Source organism: Oncorhynchus mykiss, chromosome 18, assembly GCF_013265735.2.
Source record: "Oncorhynchus mykiss isolate Arlee chromosome 18, USDA_OmykA_1.1, whole genome shotgun sequence".
Classification (NCBI taxonomy): domain Eukaryota; kingdom Metazoa; phylum Chordata; class Actinopteri; order Salmoniformes; family Salmonidae; genus Oncorhynchus; species Oncorhynchus mykiss.
The window spans coordinates 66,462,057-66,485,071 of record NC_048582.1 but is presented as its reverse complement, the minus strand read 5'-3'; the positions used below and the strand labels follow the sequence as shown (position 1 = coordinate 66,485,071).

The 23,015-nt window shown below is 42.4% G+C and overlaps 1 long non-coding RNA gene across 1 annotated transcript in view; it reads right to left on the bottom strand.

The window, feature by feature from the left end:
- Window positions 1-11,680: 11,680 nt before the first annotated feature.
- Window positions 11,681-23,015, bottom strand: part of LOC118941207 — a 104,860-nt gene continuing 93,525 nt past the window's right edge. Inside the window, exon 4 of the long non-coding RNA XR_005037538.1 lies at window positions 11,681-11,813. This is a non-coding gene — a long non-coding RNA (uncharacterized LOC118941207). The remainder of the gene's footprint in view (window positions 11,814-23,015) is intronic.

The following is a 23,015-nucleotide window of genomic DNA, read 5'->3' as shown; positions in this document are numbered from 1 at the left end:
AGTTCTCCTGCAACAGTGATCAAATTAAGATCTTACATCTGTATGAACACACACAGTCACACACCCTGCCACCGCTCTGACCTTTCCCCTGTTGAGTTTGAGGGGGGAAGTCCCACAGCGACAGAGCGACCAGGGAGCTCTTACTGTTCTGTTCAGCTCTCTCTCTCTCTGACTTAATTAAACCCATCTAATGGCTTCTGCTACATGCTGCTACCTGCTGCTGTCAGGGCCTCTCCGAGCCTCCCAATAAAATCACCACTAAATGCCAGATTAATGTTCCCTCCTACTTAATAACCCAAACAACACAACACAGAATAAACACCACATCCCAACACCATGGACTAGCAGAGAGAAAGCCCATGGTTCAGGGACCAAGTAGAATGGCTCCATCATTAAAATGGTGGTACTACTGAAAGAATATTGAAACTAGAAAACTAACAGAACACTATATCACCACGGTTACAGAACACTATCTCACCACAGTCACAAGACTAACAGAACACTATCTCACCACGGTTACAAGACTAACAGAACACTATCTCACCACGGTTACAAGACTAACAGAACACTATCTCACCACAGTCACAAGACTAACAGAACACTATCTCACCACGGTTACAAGACTAACAGAACACTATCTCACCACGGTTACAGGACTAACAGAACACAATCTCAACACAGTCACAAGACTAACAGAACACTATCTCACCACGGTTACAGGACTAACAGAACACTATCTCACCACAGTCATAAAACTAACAGAACACTATCTCATCACAGTCACAAAACTAACAGAACACTATCTCACCACAGTCACAAAACTAACAGAACATTATCTCACCACAGTCACAAAACTAACAGAACACTATCTCACCACAGTCACAAAACTAACAGAACACTATCTCACCACGGTTACAAGACTAACAGAACACTGGCTACAGATGTGAGTGCTACGGGGCGGTAGTCATATAGGCAGGACACCTTCGCTTCCTTGGGCACAGGGACTATGGTGGTCTGCTAAATTAAAACATGTTGGTATTATAGACTCGGACAGGGAGAGTTTGAAAATGTCAGTGAAGACACATGCCAGTTGGTCAGCGCATGCCAGCAGTACAAGTCCTGGTAATCCGTCTGGCCCTTCGGCCTTGTGAATGTTGACCTGTTTAAAGGTCTTACTCACATCGGTTGCGGAGAGCATGATCACACAGTCTTCCGGAATAGCTGGTGCTCTCATGCATGTTTCAGTGTTATTTGCCTCGAAGCGAGCATAGAAGTCATTTAGCTCGTCTGGTAGGCTCATGTCATTGGGCAGCTCTCGACTGTGCTTCCCTTTGTAGTCTGTAATAGTTTGCAAGCCCTGCCACATCCGATGAGCGTCAGAGCCGGTGTAGTACGATTTAATCTTAGTCCTGTATTGACACTTTGCCTGTTTGATGGTTTGTCAAAGGGCACAGCAGGATTTCTTATAAGCTTCCGGGTTAGATTCCCCCTCCTTGAAAGCGGCAGCTCCAGAGCCGGCCAGACAGGACACAGTGTCCCCCAGAGCCGGCCAGACAGGACACAGTGTCCCCCAGAGCCGGCCAGACAGGACACAGTGTCCCCCAGAGCCGGCCAGCCAGGACACAGTGTCCCCCAGAGCCGGCCAGCCAGGCAGAGAGCAGAGCAAGAGAGCAGAGCAGTGGACTCAGGTGGGCTTGGATGAAATGTACTGGAAAGGAAGAGAACATTCTCTCTCTTTGGGTCAAAACAGCCACACTCTGCCATTTGCTAAATAGACGGAGAACATGAATCTCTCGCTCTCTCCATCTCCCTAGATCCCCAATCGCTGTCTCCTCTCTGATTGTTCCCTCTCTCTCTCTCTCTCTCTCTCTCTCTCTCTCTCTCTCGCTCTCTCTCTCTCTCTCCCATCTCTTCTTCTCTATTTCTCCCGCTTGTCTTACACCATTATTCTCATTTACTAACTATCTCCATTTCTGTATCCTCCCTCTCTTCTCTCACTCTCAACCCCCCCTCAATCTCTATCTCTCCATCCCCTCAATCTCTCACCCCCCCCCCCTCCATCTCTATCTCTCCATCCCCTCACTCTCTCTTTAACAACCCATATTGTGACACTGACACTGTCATTTATCAATTTAGCTAACACTGTCTGGGGTATAACACTCAGAGTGCAGCCCAAATGGCACCCTATTCCCTATATAGTACACTACTTTTGACCAGAATCCGATGGGCCCTATTCAAAAGTAGTTTACTACATAGTGAAACCACTCTGTGCATAATAAATACCATCACCACCCTAGTAAACAGTTTCCTGTAAAACCTCATCCCATTAATGACAAACGGTTTCCTGTAAAACCTCACCCCGTTAACGACATAAACTGCTTCCTGTAAAACCTCATCCCGTTAATGATAAACGGTTTCCTGTAAAACCTCATCCCGTTAACGACAAACTGTTTCCTGTAAAACCTCATCCCGTTAATGATAAACGGTTTCCTGTAAAACCTCATCCCGTTAATGATAAACGGTTTCCTGTTAAACCTCATCCTGTTAACGACAAACTGTTTCCTGTTAAACCTCATCCCGTTAACGACAAACGGTTTCCTGTAAAACCTCATCCTGTTAACTACATAAACGGTTTCCTGTTAAACCTCATCCCGTTAACGACAAGCTGTTTCCTGTAAAACCTCATCCCGTTAACGACAAACGGTTTCCTGTTAAACCTCATCCCGTTAACGACAAATGGTTTCCTGTTAAACCTCATCCTGTTAACTACATAAACGGTTTCCTGTTAAACCTCATCCTGTTAACGACAAACGGTTTCCTGTAAAACCTCATCCTGTTAACGCCAAACGGTTTCCTGTTAAACCTCATCCCGTTAACGACAAACGGTTTCCTGTTAAACCTCATCCCGTTAACGACAAATGGTTTCCTGTAAAACCTCATCCCGTTAACGACAAACGGTTTCCTGTAAAACCTCATCCCGTTAACGACAAACGGTTTCCTGTAAAACCTCATCCCGTTAACTACATAAACAGTTTCCTGTAAAACCTCATCCTGTTAACTACATAAACAGTTTCCTGTAAAACCTCATCCCGTTAACGACAAACTGTTTCCTGTAAAACCTCATCCCGTTAACGACAAATGGTTTCCTGTAAAACCTCATCCCGTTAACACCATATGGTAATACCAGTGTATACATCTTGTTTGTTTCAACATATGTATTTGGATACGACACATAAAGGAGAGAAAAGAGCAACAGAAGTTAAACCAGTGTTTTCTGACACCATACTGCCATCCAGTGTTGTACCCTGTGACCATTATGATATGAATACTGTGTGCCCCCGTGTGGTGTCAGTAGAGTACTACACCAGTTCACATCGTCTCACTAGGCTTCCGTCTGAGGTCGAGACCGTGGGAACAAACAGCCTCCTAAATATACATAGACATGAATGTCTCCTCCTCTCTATTATGACAAAATGAAGGTTTAACCTATTGACCAGGGTTACCCCCAAAAACTCAGTCATGGGGATCCTCCTGGGGGAAAGCTTTGATTATTTGAATCAGCTGTGTATTGCTAGGGGAGGGGGGGGAGGGCAAAATGTTCAGCCGGTGGGACAGAGGTTGGGAAACTAGACATAGAAGAATTCTTTAGAGAACCTGTCAGCAAAGCACTCTACTCCCTAATGTGTCGCCTATGGTTGAGAATGCATATGGAGACAGTTTGTTGAATTTTGCAGTGGCTATTAAAACGCAAGGCCATTAATAGCTTAATGACCTCTGGTTTCAACAGAGAGAATATTAAAGTCCACGATCACCATACTAGTTACATTACTGGGTGGTTTATACTGCCACCCCTCTGTTCATGCATCAGATATATACTACTGGGTGGTTTATACTACTGGTTGGTTTATACTACTGGGTGGTTTATACTACTGGGTGGTTTATACTACTGGGTGATATATACTACTGGGTGGTTTATACTACTGGGTGGTTTATACTACTGGGTGGTTTATACTAATGGATGGTTTACACTACTGGGTGATATATACTACTGGGTGGTTTAAACTACTGGGTGGTTTATACTACTGGGTGACATATACTACTGTTTATGTATATTACTGGGTGGTTTATACTACTGGGTGATATATACTACTGTTTATGTATATTACTGGGTGGTTTATACTACTGGGTGATATATACTACTGGGTGACTTATACTACTGGGTGGTTTAAACTACTGGGTGGTTTATACTACTGGGTGATATATACTACTGTTTATGTATATTACTGGGTGGTTTATACTACTGGGTGATATATACTACTGTTTGATGTATATTACTGGGTGGTGTATACTACTGGGTGCTTTATACTACTGGGTGATATATACTACTGGGTGGTTTATACTACTGGGTGATATATACTACTGGGTGATATATACTACTGGATGGTTTATACTACTGGGTGATGTATACTACTGGGTGATGTATACTACTGGGTGATGTATACTACTGGGTGGTTTATACTACTGGGTGGTTTATACTACTGGGTGGTTTATACTACTGGGTGATATTTACTACTGGGTGATATATACTACTGGGTGATATATACTACTGGGTGATGTATATTACTGGGTGATGTATACTACTGGGTGGTTTATACTACTGTGTGGTTTATACTACTGGGTGATGTATACTACTGGGTGATGTATATTACTGGGTGATGTATACTACTGGGTGGTTTATACTACTGTGTGGTTTATATTACTGGGTGATGTATACTACTGGGTGATGTATACTACTGGGTGGTTTATACTACTGGGTGGTTTATACTACTGGGTGGTTTATACTACTGGGTGATGTATACTACTGGGTGGTTTATACTACTGGGTGGTTTATACTACTGGGTGGTTTATACTACTGGGTGGTTTATACTACTGGGTGATGTATACTACTGGGTGGTTTATACTACTGGGTGGTTTATACTACTGGGTGGTTTATACTACTGGGTGATGTATACTACTGGGTGGTTTATACTACTGGGTGGTTTATACATGCTCAGTGCACTACTTCACTCTCAGGTCTTGACATAAAAAATCCAATGTTGCCACAAAGCGATAGTCTCTCTAGAGAGAGAGAGGTTCAACATCGCAAGACTTCTGGGAACCCTTGCTAAACAGACCAATCAGAGCCGGCCAGGGGTTTGGGGTTTGAGTCAAGTCAATGAGAGAAGGGAAAAATTCAACCTTAAGTTGTTCTAAAGACAAGCTACATTTCAGCTAATACTGTATCTTACGTAGTTGAATGTGTTTTTACTCCAATCTTGTGAAATTGATAAACTGACACGTTTTCATTTTTTCGTCAAAAAACAACTTCATATGGAAGGAGTGCCTTTGATTTGACGTCCTTCTGATCAGCACGAGATGACCATTATACCCGATGACGTCGCCATGACATCGTCGCCATGACATCGACCTACAAGTGTGATCTGAGATTTTATTGGAGAAGCAGTGTCTACCTAGCTTCATACTGTACTGCAGTGGCGACCCATCCTTCAGGGAAGGTGGGGCAGAGTTAGATATATATATTTTTTGTGTGCCTGTTATTTTGGCATTAATACGTGTCACATATCAGTTTCCAAACAATGTATACATTTTTTTTTTTTTTAATTGAGTCGATAAAGTCGCATTTTTTTCTTGAGTAAGACAGCTCCAAAATGCAGGAGTTTCAGCCTAGCCCAGTGCTTTCTGTGGTGGTGGGCCAGACAGCTCCAAAATGCAGGAGTTTCAGCCTAGCCCAGTGCTTTCTGTGGTGGTGGGCCAGACAGCTCCAAAATGCAGGAGTGTCAGCCTAGCCCAGTGCTTTCTGTGGTGGTGGGCCAGACAGCTCCAAAATGCAGGAGTTTCAGCCTAGCCCAGTGCTTTCTGTGGTGGTGGGCCAGACATCTCCAAAATGCAGGAGTTTCAGCCTAGCCCAGTGCTTTCTGTGGTGGTGGGCCAGACAGCTCCAAAATGCAGGAGTTTCAGCCTAGCCCAGTGCTTTCTGTGGTGGTGGGCCAGACAGCTCCAAAATGCAGGAGTTTCAGCCTAGCCCAGTGCTTTCTGTGGTGGTGGGCCAGCCAGCGGGAAATGCAGAGTGTAGGGGTTGGTAATGTTCTCTAGTTGCCCCATGATTGGCTCAATGTTCTGTCACTTAATAGGGACACTACGTCACAGGAAAGTCTATGGGGAGAACTCGAAAATTCAAGCCCCTTGGGTGCTGCCATAGATTAGAAGTGCCCATCCAAGAAGGCTCAAGGTCATTGGCCACAGATAAAATGACGTCAAATCACCTTATATCTACCGTAGCTTCGATTGGACACATCGTGTCAACATCATACTTTCAAAATCTTAGCTATCAAGCCAGACAAGCGGTCATCATCATGAATCAAGTTGGACAATCTACTGGCAGATCTTTTTTCAATCCTTATAGATAAAACATATTGGTGCTCACCGGCCATTGGACATAAACGTCACACAACAAGTTTGAATTTCCAAATTCAACAATGAGTGGTTTGGAAGGAATCAGTGGCTCACTGCAATCATTGCAAAGCAATCATTAGCCTGCTATTCAGTGGAGTGGCTGTGTGGTCCCAAGTCTGGGTTTAAGGGTCTCTTTTCCAAGTTTAAAAGGATAAACATTCAACATTGGCCATGCTGTCAATCCAGCATGACTTCTGCCGCATTCAAAACAACTGAAAACTTGGAACTGGGAAATCTCAGACTTCAGTGAGTTAAAGACAACTGGGTACTCTTTAAAAAAAAAAAATTAAAACAGCTCCGACTGGCAAAAAAAACAACATTTTGAACAGTCATCCAACTGGGAGTTCCAAGTCGGGAGCTGTCTAGAGCTTTCTAGAACTTTCTAGAGCTTTCTAGAACTTTCTAGACCCGAACCTCGCTGACGTCATGGTTCAACCTTTTCTGAGTTGTTGATGACAAAAGGTTGAAGAAGGAGGTTGACAACAAGAAGGACCGTCGCGCCACCTTCCTGTTCAAGTGAGCACAGCACAACAAGGTGAGTCCAAAAAATTTATTGTACGCTGCTGCATAAATGATGTAATATGTCAGGGAGAGATGTATACTGTAGCTGAGAAAGTAACACTAAGCTGTTAGTAGCCCATGTGCCTCACCCTAATAATGCTGCTGTATAAATGATGTAATATGCCAGAGAGATACAGGGCTTTCGGAAAGTATTCAGACCACTTGACTGTTTCCACATGTTGTTTCCTTACAGCCTTATTCTAAAATTGATTAAATCATGTTTTTCTTTTACTCATCAATCTACACAATAATGACAAAGCGAAAACACTTATTTACATAAGTATTCAGACCCTTTGCCATGAGACTTGTAATTGAGCTCAGGTGCATCCTGTTTCCGGTGATCATCCTTGAGATGGTTCTACAACTTGGAGACCACCTGTGGTACAGTAAATTAAATTGAATGGACGTGATTTGTGCCTTTCCAAATCATGTCCAAATCGGTTGAATTTACCAACAGGTGGACACAGAAGTTGTAGAAACATCAAGGATGATATATATGGTTCCACAGTTGTGTCAGAAGGTGAGTGTAGCTGGTGCATGAAGTCAGACGCAGGAGAGCAAAATGAGTGAGCAACGTACTTTACTCAAAAAATAAAAGCACAAGCTAAACAAATACAATTGACCAAAATACCAAGCGTAAATATTACACACAGGGTAAACACAGCACCCGTTGAAATACAAGCCATCAGGAACCGAACTGAACATAGAAATAATGACACACAACAAACATGGGGGAAACAGAGGGTTAAATACATGAACATGTAATTGGATAATGAAAACCAGGTGTGTAGAAAATAAAGACAAAACCAATGGAAAATGAAAGATGGATCAGCGATGGCTAGAAGACCGGTGACGTCGACCGCCGAGCACCGTACAAGTTGACAGTGCATGTCAGGGCAAAAAACAAGCCATGTCAAACTGAGCAATCGGGGGGGGGGAAAGGTCTTGGTCAGGGAGGTGACCAAGAACCCGATGGTCACTCTGACAGAGCTGTAATAGCTGCCAAAGGTGATTGATTGAAGTACTGAGGAAAGAGTTTGAATACTTATGCAAATGTCATATTTCAGTATTTTTGTATTATTTTTTTGTCAACATTTCTACAAACCTGTTTTTGCTTTGTCGTTATGGGGTATTGTGATGTCATTATGGGGTATTGTGATGTCATTATGGGGTATTGTGATGTCATTATGGGGTATTGTGTGTAGATTTATGAGGGGGGAGGGGAAACTAATTAATACATTTTAGAATGAGGCTGTAACGTAACAAAATGTGGAAAAAGTCAAGGGGTCTGAATACTTTTCGAATGCACTGTATGTATACTGTAGTTAAGAAAAAACTAAGTGTATGTGTGTAGTAAGCTGTTAGTTGCCCATGTGCCTCACCCTATTAATTAGGTCCCTTTCCCCCTCATCCCTTTCCCCCTCATCCCTTTCCCTCATCCCTTTCCCCCACTGTTCTGACCTGGTGGTGCACACGTAGCCTGTTCTAGAGAAATTTACAACATCAGATATTGTAAGAGCTTTCATAGTCTGCTTATATGCCCCCTTTATTTATCCTACGGTTCTGACTTGGTGTACAGGGAGAATACCGTAAGAACGGCCCGTGATCTGAATTCTGTCGCTGTACATTTCAAAAGTGCTGAACAAATAGTTATATTGACTACGTCCGTCCTAGCTCGCTCATTAATGACTTAATATAAATTACGGATTGTCTCTTATCCGCTTGTCATCCCCTTATGCCATAGTTTGTACAGCTCCATTGTCAGTAGAAAACACATTTGTTTAAGCGAGTCAGCCTTATCAGCTATACTTTCTTAAAAGGCAGTAAATGAGGCTGGATGAACTGTTTCCTGCCAGACAAAGATCCACTGATAGCCAGGTGTAGCAGGGGTAAGGATTCACCACAGGGTGATCCGGGAAAGAAAGCTCTGTTGTTGGGACATCTTTATGCAGGCCCTAACAGTTTACGCGCACTGTTGTCACCGTTATAGTGCAAGTAATGTATTGTTTAGTGTTGTGTTGTGTAGTGGCTTTGCTGGCATGCCTCACGATTGTTTTGTTTTTTCGTTTTTCCCCACCAAGATTTACATGCTAAAATCAATACTGCAATGCCGTCACAGAAGGACTGATAGCTCTGCTGATACCCATAGCATTTCTAGCTTTAAATTATATCTTAATTTTCTCATAGACATCTTCCCGTGAATGGACTGACCTCTATACAATCTGTAATATCGTAGATCACACACAGTTGGGCGTATGAGGTTGTTATGACAACGTTAGAAAACACCAGAGACATTTACAGCACAACACTGCCACCATGTGGTGGTACAAGAAAGTGATACATTTATCAAATTGTTTCTACAAAAAATATCTAAGGTAAATAAATGTTACTTCACTTTAGACTTCACTAAAAACGGAAAAGCTACATGGAAAGCAATCAAATAAAAAAATATATATATAATATATAATCTTACAGGCAAAATGTAGGAAAATTGACTCACCTGTATAATGTCTGTCATCTTCAAACAGAGACATGGAGGAAGAAAGAAACAGAGAACTCTTTTACTTTCTATTCACACAACAAATACTAGATAAAGTGCTCCTTTATATCTTACTGTAAACAGAGTTATACACTACAGAGTTATACACTACAGAGTTATACACTACAGAGTTATACACTACAGAGTTATACACTACAGAGTTATACACTAACAGAGTTATACACTACAGAGTTATACACTACAGAGTTATACACTACAGAGTTATACACTACAGAGTTATACACTACAGAGTTATACACTACAAAGTTAAACACTACAGAGTTATACACTACAGAGTTATACACTACAGAGTTATACACTACAGAGTTATACACTACAGAGTTATACACTACAGAGTTATACACTACAGAGTTATACACTACAGAGTTATACACTACAAAGTTAAACACTACAGAGTTAAACACTACAGAGTTAAACACTACAGAGTTATACACTACAGAGTTATACACTACAGAGTTAAACACTACAGAGTTAAACACTACAGAGTTAAACACTACAGAGTTATACACTACAGAGTTAAACACTACAGAGTTAAACACTACAGAGTTAAACACTACAGAATTATACAATACAGAGTTAAACACTACAAAGTTAAACACTACAGAGTTAAACACTACAGAGTTAAACACTACAGAGTTATACACTACAGAGTTATACACTACAGAGTTAAACACTACAGAGTTAAACACTACAGAGTTAAACACTACAGAGTTATACACTACAGAGTTAAACACTACAGAGTTAAACACTACAGAGTTAAACACTACAGAATTATACAATACAGAGTTAAACACTACAAAGTTAAACACTACAGAGTTAAACACTACAGAGTTATACACTACAGAGTTATACACTACAGAGGTATACACTACAGAGTTAAACACTACAGAGTTATACAATACAGAGTTATACACTAACAGAGCCAAACTGTTCTGTTAAAAATGTACATCAATTGGATCCAAGAATAATTTAGCTGCAGTATCTGTACTCACAGTGGCAGACGGGTTTGAGCGAGTCCCATTTGCCCAGCTTGTTGCAGTGTGTGGAGTTCCTTCCAATCAGGATGAATCCTGGCAGACAGCTGTACTGAAGTATGGTCCCCTCCACTGGGGGCCCCAGGGGCCACTCTGATACGCGCCCGTTCTCCAGAGATGTCCACACCCGCGGGCATAGTAGTACTGGGGGAGGGAGGGATAGGTCATGGTTAGAGAGGGTAAGAGTGAGAGAGAGAGAGAGAGAGAGAGAGAGAGAGAGAGAGAGGCAGAGAGGGAGAGAGAGGCAGAGAGAGAGAAGGAGAGAGAGAGAGAGAGAGAGAGAGAGAGAGAGAGAGAGAGAGAGAGGGACAGAAAGAGGGACAGAGAGAGGGAGAGAGAGAGGGAGAGAGAGAGAGAGAGAGAGAGAGAGAGAGAGAGAGAGAGAGAGAAAGAGGGAGAGAGAGAGGGAGAGAGAGAGGGAGGGAGAGAGGGAGAGAGAGAGGGAGAGAGAGAGGGAGAGAGAGAGGGAGAGATAAAGAGAGAGAGGGAGAGAGATATATATTTGTTTTTTTTAACCCTGTGCTACTGTAAAATTAAAAAGGAACAACCACTAGAAAGACATCAGTCTGTGAAGAAGAGCTTTTGGCAGAGAGTCACAGCAACCACTACACAGACAACAGATGGGCATATAGATAATGTAGACGGACAGTGAGTGGTTAGACTGTGGGTGTCGGGGTGCACGGTGGAAGAAGTTATTGATTACGTTCACAAAACCAAGTTGCGACGCGATCAAGGACGGGGTCAATAATACCCAGGGTGTTACAGAATGTTGTGTCTTCCTGAAAGGGCTCCGTGGTGAACTTGACTCATTCTGGGGATCATGCAACCATGTCATGGCTATCATGCCTCATGAGAAGCTGGTTAGAGGACATTACCTCTTCCAAAAAGCAGTAGAAAAATCAGAGAAAGGTAGGTGGAGGCAGAAAACACGGGGGAGTGTGAGGAGATAGAGAGGTGATTGAATATAGTCAGTTATGGAGTGTGTGAAAGAAGAGTTGTAACTCACAGCATTTGCTGCGCTGCGTGAGGTCAGTCCAGGTACCGTTGGGGAGACACTTCCTCACCTTGGGACCTACGATCCACCTGTTCCCTCTGCAGATGTACTCAATCTCATAGTCCAAGGGGAGCACCTGCACACTGCGGATCTGGATACACACACACACACACACACACACACACACACACAGACAGACACACACAGACACACACACATACACACACACACACACACACACACACACATACACACACACAGACAGACACACACAGACACACACACATACACACACACACAACGTGAGATAGGGAGCTAGCTATATCTGTTGAATAATTTGCACTACATTTACTCTGGGGAGCAATTATCATATTAAACTGCAATGCCGTTAGGCTCTACATGATGTTATAGCTGATCTACATGATGTTATAGCTGATCTACATGATGTTATAGCTGATCTACATGATGTTATAGCTGATCTACATGATGTTATAGCTGTTATAGCTGATCTACATGGTGTTATAGCTGATCTACATGATGTTATAGCTGTTATAGCTGATCTACATGGTGTTATAGCTGATCTACATGATGTTATAGCTGATCTACATGGTGTTATAGCAGTTATAGCTGATCTACATGATGTTATAGCTGATCTACATGATGTTATAGCTGATCTACATGATGTTATAGCTGATCTACATGATGTTATAGCTGTTATAGCTGATCTACATGGTGTTATAGCTGATCTACATGATGTTATAGCTGATCTACATGATGTTACCGCTGATCTACATGATGTTATAGCTGATCTACATGATGTTATAGCTGATCTACATGATGTTACCGCTGATCTACATGATGTTATAGCTGATCTACATGATGTTATAGCTGATCTACATGATGTTATAGCTGATCTACATGATGTTACAGCTGATCTACATGATGTTATAGCTGATCTACATGATGTTACAGCTGATCTACATGATGTTATAGCTGATCTACATGATGTTATAGCTGATCTACATGATGTTATAGCTGATCTACATGATGTTATAGCTGTTATAGCTGATCTAAATGATGTTACAGCTGATCTGCATGATGTTATAGCTGATCTACATGATGTTATTGCTGATCTACATGATGTTATAGCTGATCTACATGATGTTACCGCTGATCTACATGATGTTACCGCTGATCTACATGATGTTATAGCTGATCTACATGATGTTATAGCTGATCTACATGATGTTATAGCTGATCTACATGATGTTATAGCTGATCTACATGATGTTATAGCTGTTATAGCTGATCTACATGATGTTACCGCTGATCTACATGATGTTATAGCTGTTATAGCTGATCTACATGATGTTACAGCTGATCTACATGATGTTACCGCTGATCTACATGACGTTATAGCTGATCTACATGATGTTATAGCTGATCAACATGATGTTACAGCTGATCTACATTATGTTATAGCTGATCTACATGATGTTACCGCTGATCTATATGATGTTATAGCTGTTATAGCTGATCTACATGATGTTACAGCTGTTATAGCTGATCTACATGATGTTATAGCTGATCTACATGATGATATAGCTGATCTACATGATGTTACAGCTGATCTACATGTTGTTATAGATGATCTACATTATGTTACAGCTGTTATAGCTGATCTACATGATGTTATAGCTGATCTACATGATGTTATAGCTGATCTACATGATGTTATAGCTGATCTACATGATGTTACAGCTGATCTATATGATGTTATAGCTGTTATAGCTGATCTACATGATGTTACCGCTGATCTACATGATGTTATAGCTGTTATAGCTGATCTACATGATGTTACCGCTGATCTACATGATGTTATAGCTGATCTACATGGTGTTATAGCTGATCTACATGATGTTATAGCTGTTATAGCTGATCTACATGATGTTACCGCTGATCTACATGATGTTATAGCTGATCTACATGATGTTACCGCTGATCTACATGATGTTATAGCTGATCTACATGATGTTACCGCTGATCTACATGATGTTACCGCTGATCTACATGATGTTACCGCTGATCTACATGATGTTATAGCTGATCTACATGATGTTATAGCTGATCTACATGATGTTATAGCTGATCGACATGATGTTATAGCTGATCTACATGATGTTATAGTTGTTATAGCTGATCTACATGATGTTACCGCTGATCTACATGATGTTATAGCTGATCTACATGATGTTACCGCTGATCTACATGATGTTATAGCTGATCTACATGATGTTATAGCTGATCTACATGATGTTACAGCTGATCTACATGATGTTACCGCTGATCTACATGATGTTACCGCTGATCTACATGATGTTATAGCTGATCTACATGATGTTACAGCTGATCTACATGATGTTATAGCTGATCTACATGATGTTACCGCTGATCTATATGATGTTATAGCTGTTATAGCTGATCTACATGATGTTACAGCTGTTATAGCTGATCTACATGATGTTATAGCTGATCTACATGATGATATAGCTGATCTACATGATGTTATAGCTGATCTACATGTTGTTATAGATGATCTACATGATGTTATAGCTGTTATAGCTGATCTACATGATGTTACCGCTGATCTACATGATGTTATAGCTGATCTACATTATGTTACAGCTGTTATAGCTGATCTACATGATGTTATAGCTGATCTACATGATGTTATAGCTGATCTACATGATGTTATAGCTGATCTACATGATGTTACAGCTGATCTATATGATGTTATAGCTGTTATAGCTGATCTACATGATGTTACCGCTGATCTACATGATGTTATAGCTGTTATAGCTGATCTACATGATGTTACCGCTGATCTACATGATGTTATAGCTGATGTACATGATGTTATAGCTGATCTACATGATGTTATAGCTGTTATAGCTGATCTACATGATGTTACCGCTGATCTACATGATGTTATAGCTGATCTACATGATGTTATAGCTGATCTACATGATGTTATAGCTGTTATAGCTGATCTACATGATGTTACCGCTGATCTACATGATGTTATAGCTGATCTACATGATGTTACCGCTGATCTACATGATGTTACCGCTGATGTAAATGATGTTACCGCTGATCTACATGATGTTATAGCTGATCTACATGATGTTACAGCTGATCTACATGATGTTACCGCTGATCTACATGATGTTACCGCTGATCTACATGATGTTATAGCTGATCTACATGATGTTACAGCTGATCTACATGATGTTATAGCTGATCTACATGATGTTACCGCTGATCTATATGATGTTATAGCTGTTATAGCTGATCTACATGATGTTACAGCTGTTATAGCTGATCTACATGATGTTATAGCTGATCTACATGATGATATAGCTGATCTACATGATGTTATAGCTGATCTACATGTTGTTATAGATGATCTACATGATGTTATAGCTGTTATAGCTGATCTACATGATGTTACCGCTGATCTACATGATGTTATAGCTGATCTACATTATGTTACAGCTGTTATAGCTGATCTACATGATGTTATAGCTGATCTACATGATGTTATAGCTGAACTACATGATGTTATAGCTGATCTACATGATGTTACAGCTGATCTATATGATGTTATAGCTGTTATAGCTGATCTACATGATGTTACCGCTGATCTACATGATGTTATAGCTGTTATAGCTGATCTACATGATGTTACCGCTGATCTACATGATGTTATAGCTGATCTACATGATGTTATAGCTGATCTACATGATGTTATAGCTGTTATAGCTGATCTACATGATGTTACCGCTGATCTACATGATGTTATAGCTGATCTACATGATGTTATAGCTGATCTACATGATGTTATAGCTGTTATAGCTGATCTACATGATGTTACCGCTGATCTACATGATGTTATAGCTGATCTACATGATGTTACCGCTGATCTACATGATGTTACCGCTGATCTACATGATGTTACCGCTGATCTACATGATGTTATAGCTGATCTACATGTTGTTATAGCTGATCTACATGATGTTATAGCTGATCGACATGTTATAGCTGATCTACATGATGTTATAGCTGTTATAGCTGATCTACATGATGTTACCGCTGATCTACATGATGTTATAGCTGATCTACATGATGTTACCGCTGATCTACATGATGTTATAGCTGATCTACATGATGTTACAGCTGATCTACATGATGTTACCGCTGATCTACATGATGTTACCGCTGATCTACATGATGTTATAGCTGATCTACATGATGTTACAGCTGATCTACATGATGTTATAACTGATCTACATGATGTTATAGCTGATCTACATGATGTTATAGCTGATCTACATGATGTTATAGCTGATCTACATGATGTTATAGCTGTTATAGCTGATCTACATGATGTTACCGCTGATCTACATGATGTTATAGCTGATCTACATGATGTTACCGCTGATCTACATGATGTTATAGCTGATCTACATGATGTTACCGCTGATCTACATGATGTTACCGCTGATCTACATGATGTTACCGCTGATCTACATGATGTTATAGCTGATCTACATGATGTTATAGCTGATCTACATGATGTTATAGCTGATCGACATGATGTTATAGCTGATCTACATGATGTTATAGCTGTTATAGCTGATCTACATGATGTTACCGCTGATCTACATGATGTTACCGCTGATCTACATGATGTTATAGCTGATCTACATGATGTTACAGCTGATCTACATGATGTTATAGCTGATCTACATGATGTTATAGCTGATCTACATGATGTTATAGCTGATCTACATGATGTTATAGCTGATCTACATGATGTTATAGCTGTTATAGCTGATCTACATGATGTTACCGCTGATCTACATGATGTTATAGCTGATCTACATGATGTTACCGCTGATCTACATGATGTTATAGCTGATCTACATGATGTTACCGCTGATCTACATGATGTTACCGCTGATCTACATGATGTTACCGCTGATCTACATGATGTTATAGCTGATCTACATGATGTTATAGCTGATCTACATGATGTTATAGCTGATCGACATGATGTTATAGCTGATCTACATGATGTTATAGCTGTTATAGCTGATCTACATGATGTTACCGCTGATCTACATGATGTTATAGCTGATCTACATGATGTTATAGCTGATCTACATGATGTTACAGCTGATCTACATGATGTTATAGCTGATCTACATGATGTTACCGCTGATCTATATGATGTTATAGCTGTTATAGCTGATCTACATGATGTTACAGCTGTTATAGCTGATCTACATGATGTTATAGCTGATCTACATGATGTTACAGCTGATCTACATGATGTTACCGCTGATCTACATGATGTTACCGCTGATCTACATGATGTTATAGCTGATCTACATGATGTTACAGCTGATCTACATGATGTTATAGCTGATCTACATGATGTTATAGCTGATCTACATGATGTTATAGCTGATCTACATGATGTTATAGCTGTTATAGCTGATCTACATGATGTTACCGCTGATCTACATGATGTTATAGCTGATCTACATGATGTTACCGCTGATCTACATGATGTTATAGCTGATCTACATGATGTTACCGCTGATCTACATGATGTTACCGCTGATCTACATGATGTTACCGCTGATCTACATGATGTTATAGCTGATCTACATGATGTTATAGCTGATCTACATGATGTTATAGCTGATCGACATGATGTTATAGCTGATCTACATGATGTTATAGCTGTTATAGCTGATCTACATGATGTTACCGCTGATCTACATGATGTTACCGCTGATCTACATGATGTTATAGCTGATCTACATGATGTTACAGCTGATCTACATGATGTTATAGCTGATCTACATGATGTTATAGCTGATCTACATGATGTTATAGCTGATCTACATGATGTTATAGCTGTTATAGCTGATCTACATGATGTTACCGCTGATCTACATGATGTTATAGCTGATCTACATGATGTTACCGCTGATCTACATGATGTTATAGCTGATCTACATGATGTTATAGCTGATCTACATGATGTTACAGCTGATCTATATGATGTTATAGCTGTTATAGCTGATCTACATGATGTTACCGCTGATCTACATGATGTTATAGCTGTTATAGCTGATCTACATGATGTTACCGCTGATCTACATGATGTTATAGCTGATCTACATGATGTTATAGCTGATCTACATGATGTTATAGCTGTTATAGCTGATCTACATGATGTTACCGCTGATCTACATGATGTTATAGCTGATCTACATGATGTTATAGCTGATCTACATGATGTTATAGCTGTTATAGCTGATCTACATGATGTTACCGCTGATCTACATGATGTTATAGCTGATCTACATGATGTTACCGCTGATCTACATGATGTTACCGCTGATCTACATGATGTTACCGCTGATCTACATGATGTTATAGCTGATCTACATGTTGTTATAGCTGATCTACATGATGTTATAGCTGATCGACATGTTATAGCTGATCTACATGATGTTATAGCTGTTATAGCTGATCTACATGATGTTACCGCTGATCTACATGATGTTATAGCTGATCTACATGATGTTACCGCTGATCTACATGATGTTATAGCTGATCTACATGATGTTACAGCTGATCTACATGATGTTACCGCTGATCTACATGATGTTACCGCTGATCTACATGATGTTATAGCTGATCTACATGATGTTACAGCTGATCTACATGATGTTATAGCTGATCTACATGATGTTATAGCTGATCTACATGATGTTATAGCTGATCTACATGATGTTATAGCTGATCTACATGATGTTATAGCTGTTATAGCTGATCTACATGATGTTACCGCTGATCTACATGATGTTATAGCTGATCTACATGATGTTACCGCTGATCTACATGATGTTATAGCTGATCTACATGATGTTACCGCTGATCTACATGATGTTACCGCTGATCTACATGATGTTACCGCTGATCTACATGATGTTATAGCTGATCTACATGATGTTATAGCTGATCTACATGATGTTATAGCTGATCGACATGATGTTATAGCTGATCTACATGATGTTATAGCTGTTATAGCTGATCTACATGATGTTACCGCTGATCTACATGATGTTACCGCTGATCTACATGATGTTATAGCTGATCTACATGATGTTACAGCTGATCTACATGATGTTATAGCTGATCTACATGATGTTATAGCTGATCTACATGATGTTATAGCTGATCTACATGATGTTATAGCTGATCTACATGATGTTATAGCTGTTATAGCTGATCTACATGATGTTACCGCTGATCTACATGATGTTATAGCTGATCTACATGATGTTACCGCTGATCTACATGATGTTATAGCTGATCTACATGATGTTACCGCTGATCTACATGATGTTACCGCTGATCTACATGATGTTACCGCTGATCTACATGATGTTATAGCTGATCTACATGATGTTATAGCTGATCTACATGATGTTATAGCTGATCGACATGATGTTATAGCTGATCTACATGATGTTATAGCTGTTATAGCTGATCTACATGATGTTACCGCTGATCTACATGATGTTATAGCTGATCTACATGATGTTACCGCTGATCTACATGATGTTATAGCTGATCTACATGATGTTATAGCTGATCTACATGATGTTACAGCTGATCTACATGATGTTATAGCTGATCTACATGATGTTACCGCTGATCTATATGATGTTATAGCTGTTATAGCTGATCTACATGATGTTACAGCTGTTATAGCTGATCTACATGATGTTATAGCTGATCTACATGATGTTACAGCTGATCTACATGATGTTACCGCTGATCTACATGATGTTACCGCTGATCTACATGATGTTATTGTAACGGTTTTCTTCGTGAGAAGGAGAGTCGGACCAAAATGCAGCGTGTAGATTGCGATCCATGTTTTAATGAACAAACGTAAAACACGAATCAATGCAAACACTACCAAAATAAAGAACGTGATGAACGTAACGAAAACCTAAAACAGCCTATCTGGTAAAAAACACATAGACAGGAACAATCACCCACAAACACACAGTGAAACCCAGGCTACCTAAATATGGTTCCCAATCAGAGACAATGACGAACACCTGCCTCTGATTGAGAACCATATCAGGCCGAACATAGAACTAGACAAACTAGACATGTAACATAGAATGCCCACTCAGATCACACCCTGACCAATCAAAACATAGAAAATACAAAGTAAACTATGGTCAGGGCGTGACAGTACCCCCCCCCCAAGGTGCGGACTCCGGCCGCAAAACCTGAACCTATAGGGGAGGGTCTGGGTGGGCATCTGTCCGCGGTGGCGGCTCTGGCGCTGGACGTGGACCCCACTCCATGACAGTTTTAATCCCCCTCCTAAACGTCCCTAAATAGGTTACCCACCACAATGATAACATGGGACAGAGGGACAGCTCGGGACAGAGGTAACTCGGGACAGATGGGTAGCTCAGCCCTGAGAGGAAGCTCAGCACTGAGAAGAAGCTCAGCACTGAGAAGAAGCTCAGGCAGGTGGTTAGATCCGGCAGATCCTGGCTGGCTGGCGGTTCTGGAAGATCCTGGCTGACTGGCGGATCTGGGAGAATCTGGACGACTGGCAGATCTGGGAGAATCTGGACGACTGGCAGATCTGGGAGAATCTGGACGACTGGCAGATCTGGGAGAATCTGGACGACTGGCAGATCTGAGAGAGTCTGGACGACTGGCAGATCTGGAAGAGTCTGGTCGACTGGCAGATCTGGAAGAGTCTGGTCGACTGGCAGATCTGGAAGAGTCTGGTCGACTGGCAGATCTGGAAGAGTCTGGTCGACTGGCAGATCTGGAAGAGTCTGGTCGACTGGCAGATCTGGAAGAGTCTGGTCGACTGGCAGATCTGGAAGAGTCTGGTCGACTGGCAGATCTGGAAGAGTCTGGTCGACTGGCAGATCTGGAAGAGTCTGGTCGACTGGCAGATCTGGAAGAGTCTGGTCGACTGGCAGATCTGGAAGAGTCTGGTCGACTGGCAGATCTGGAAGAGTCTGGTCGACTGGCAGATCTGGAAGAGTCTGGTCGACTGGCAGATCTGGAAGAGTCTGGTCGACTGGCAGATCTGGAAGAGTCTGGACGACGGGCAGATCTGGAAGAGTCTGGTCGACTGGCAGATCTGGAAGAGTCTGGACGACTGGCAGATCTGGAAGAGTCTGGACGACTGGCAGATCTGGAAGAGACTGGTCGACACAGACTGGCTGCTCTGGCTGCTCCATGCTGACTGACAGCTCTGGCTGCTCCATGCTGGCAGGCTGCTCCATGCTGACTGGCAGCTCTGGCTGCTCCATGCTGACTGGCTGCTCTGGCTGCTCCATGCTGACTGGCTGCTCCATGCTGACTGGCTGCTCCATGCTGACTGGCGGCCCTGGCTGCTCCATGCTGACTGGCGGCCCTGGCTGCTCCATGCTGACTGGCGGCCCTGGCTGCTCCATGCTAACTGGCAGCTCTGGCGGCTCCTTGCAGACTGGCAGCTCTGGCGGCTCCTTGCAGACTGGCAGCTTTGGCGGCATCCTGCAGACTGGCAGCTCTGGCGGCTCCTTGCAGACTGGCAGCTCCATGCAGACTGGCAGCTCTATGCAGACTGGCAGCTCCTTGCAGACTGGCAGCTCCTTGCTAACTGGCAGCTCTAAGCTAACTGGCAGCTCTATGCTAACTGGCAGCTCTATGCTAACTGGCAGCTCTATGCTAACTGGCAGCTCTATGCTAACTGGCAGTTCTGAACAGGCGGGAGACTCCGGCAGCGCTGTAGAGAAGGCAGGCTCTAACAGCGCTAAACAGGCAGGAGACTCCGACAGCGCTGAAGAGAAGGGAGGCTCTGGCAGCGCTGGACAGGCGAGGCGCACTGTAGGCCTGATGCGTGGTGCTGGCACTGGTGGTACTGGGCCGAGGACACGCACAGGAAGCCTGGTGCGGGGAGCTGCTACCGGAGGGCTGGGGTGTGGAGGTGGTACTGGAAAAACCGGACCGTGCAGGCGCACTGGAGCTCTTGAGCACCGAGCCTGCCCAACCTTACCTGGTTGAATGCTCACGGTCGCCCTGCCAGTGCGGCGAGGTGGAATAGCCCGCACTGGACTATGCAGGCGAACCGGAGAAACCGAGCGCAAGGCTGGTGCCATGTAAACCGGCCCAAGGAGACGCACTGGGGACCAGCTGCGTAGAGCCGGCTTCATGGCATTAGGCTCGACGCTCAATCTAGCCCGGCAGACACGCGGAGCTGGAATATACCGCACCGGGCTATGCACCCGCACTGGAGACACCGTGCGCACCACTGCATAACACGGTGCCTGTCCGGTCTCTCTAGCCCCCCGGTAAGCACAGGGAGTCTGCCCAGGTCTCCTACCTGGCGTAGCCATACTCCCTGTTAGCCCCCCCCCAAGAAATTTTTGGGGCTGCCTCTCAGGCTTCCATCCGCTACGTCGTGCTGCCTCCTCATATCTGCGCCTCTCAGCTTTCGCCGCCTCCAGTTCCTCCTTGGGGCGGCGATATTCTCCAGGCTGAGCCCAGGGTCCTTTACCGTCCAGTTCTTCCTCCCATGTCCATTTCTCCAGGTGGTGCAGCCTCTCCCACTGCAGCTGCTCCTGCTGCTTCTTCTCCTGCTGCACCTTTGGGCGGCTACACTCCCCTGGTTTAGCCCAGGGTCCTCTCCCGTCGAGGATTTCCTCCCATGTCCAGAAGTCCTTATTGCGCGTCTCCTCGCGCTGCTCCTGCCTGTTGACACGCTGCTTGGTCCGTTGGTGGTGGGTGATTCTGTAACGGTTTTCTTCGTGAGAAGGAGAGTCGGACCAAAATGCAGCGTGTAGATTGCGATCCATGTTTTAATGAACAAACGTAAAACACGAATCAATGCAAACACTACCAAAATAAAGAACGTGATGAACGTAACGAAAACCTAAAACAGCCTATCTGGTAAAAAACACATAGACAGGAACAATCACCCACAAACACACAGTGAAACCCAGGCTACCTAAATATGGTTCCCAATCAGAGACAATGACGAACACCTGCCTCTGATTGAGAACCATATCAGGCCGAACATAGAACTAGACAAACTAGACATGTAACATAGAATGCCCACTCAGATCACACCCTGACCAATCAAAACATAGAAAATACAAAGTAAACTATGGTCAGGGCGTGACAGTTATAGCTGATCTACATGATGTTACAGCTGATCTACATGATGTTATAGCTGATCTAC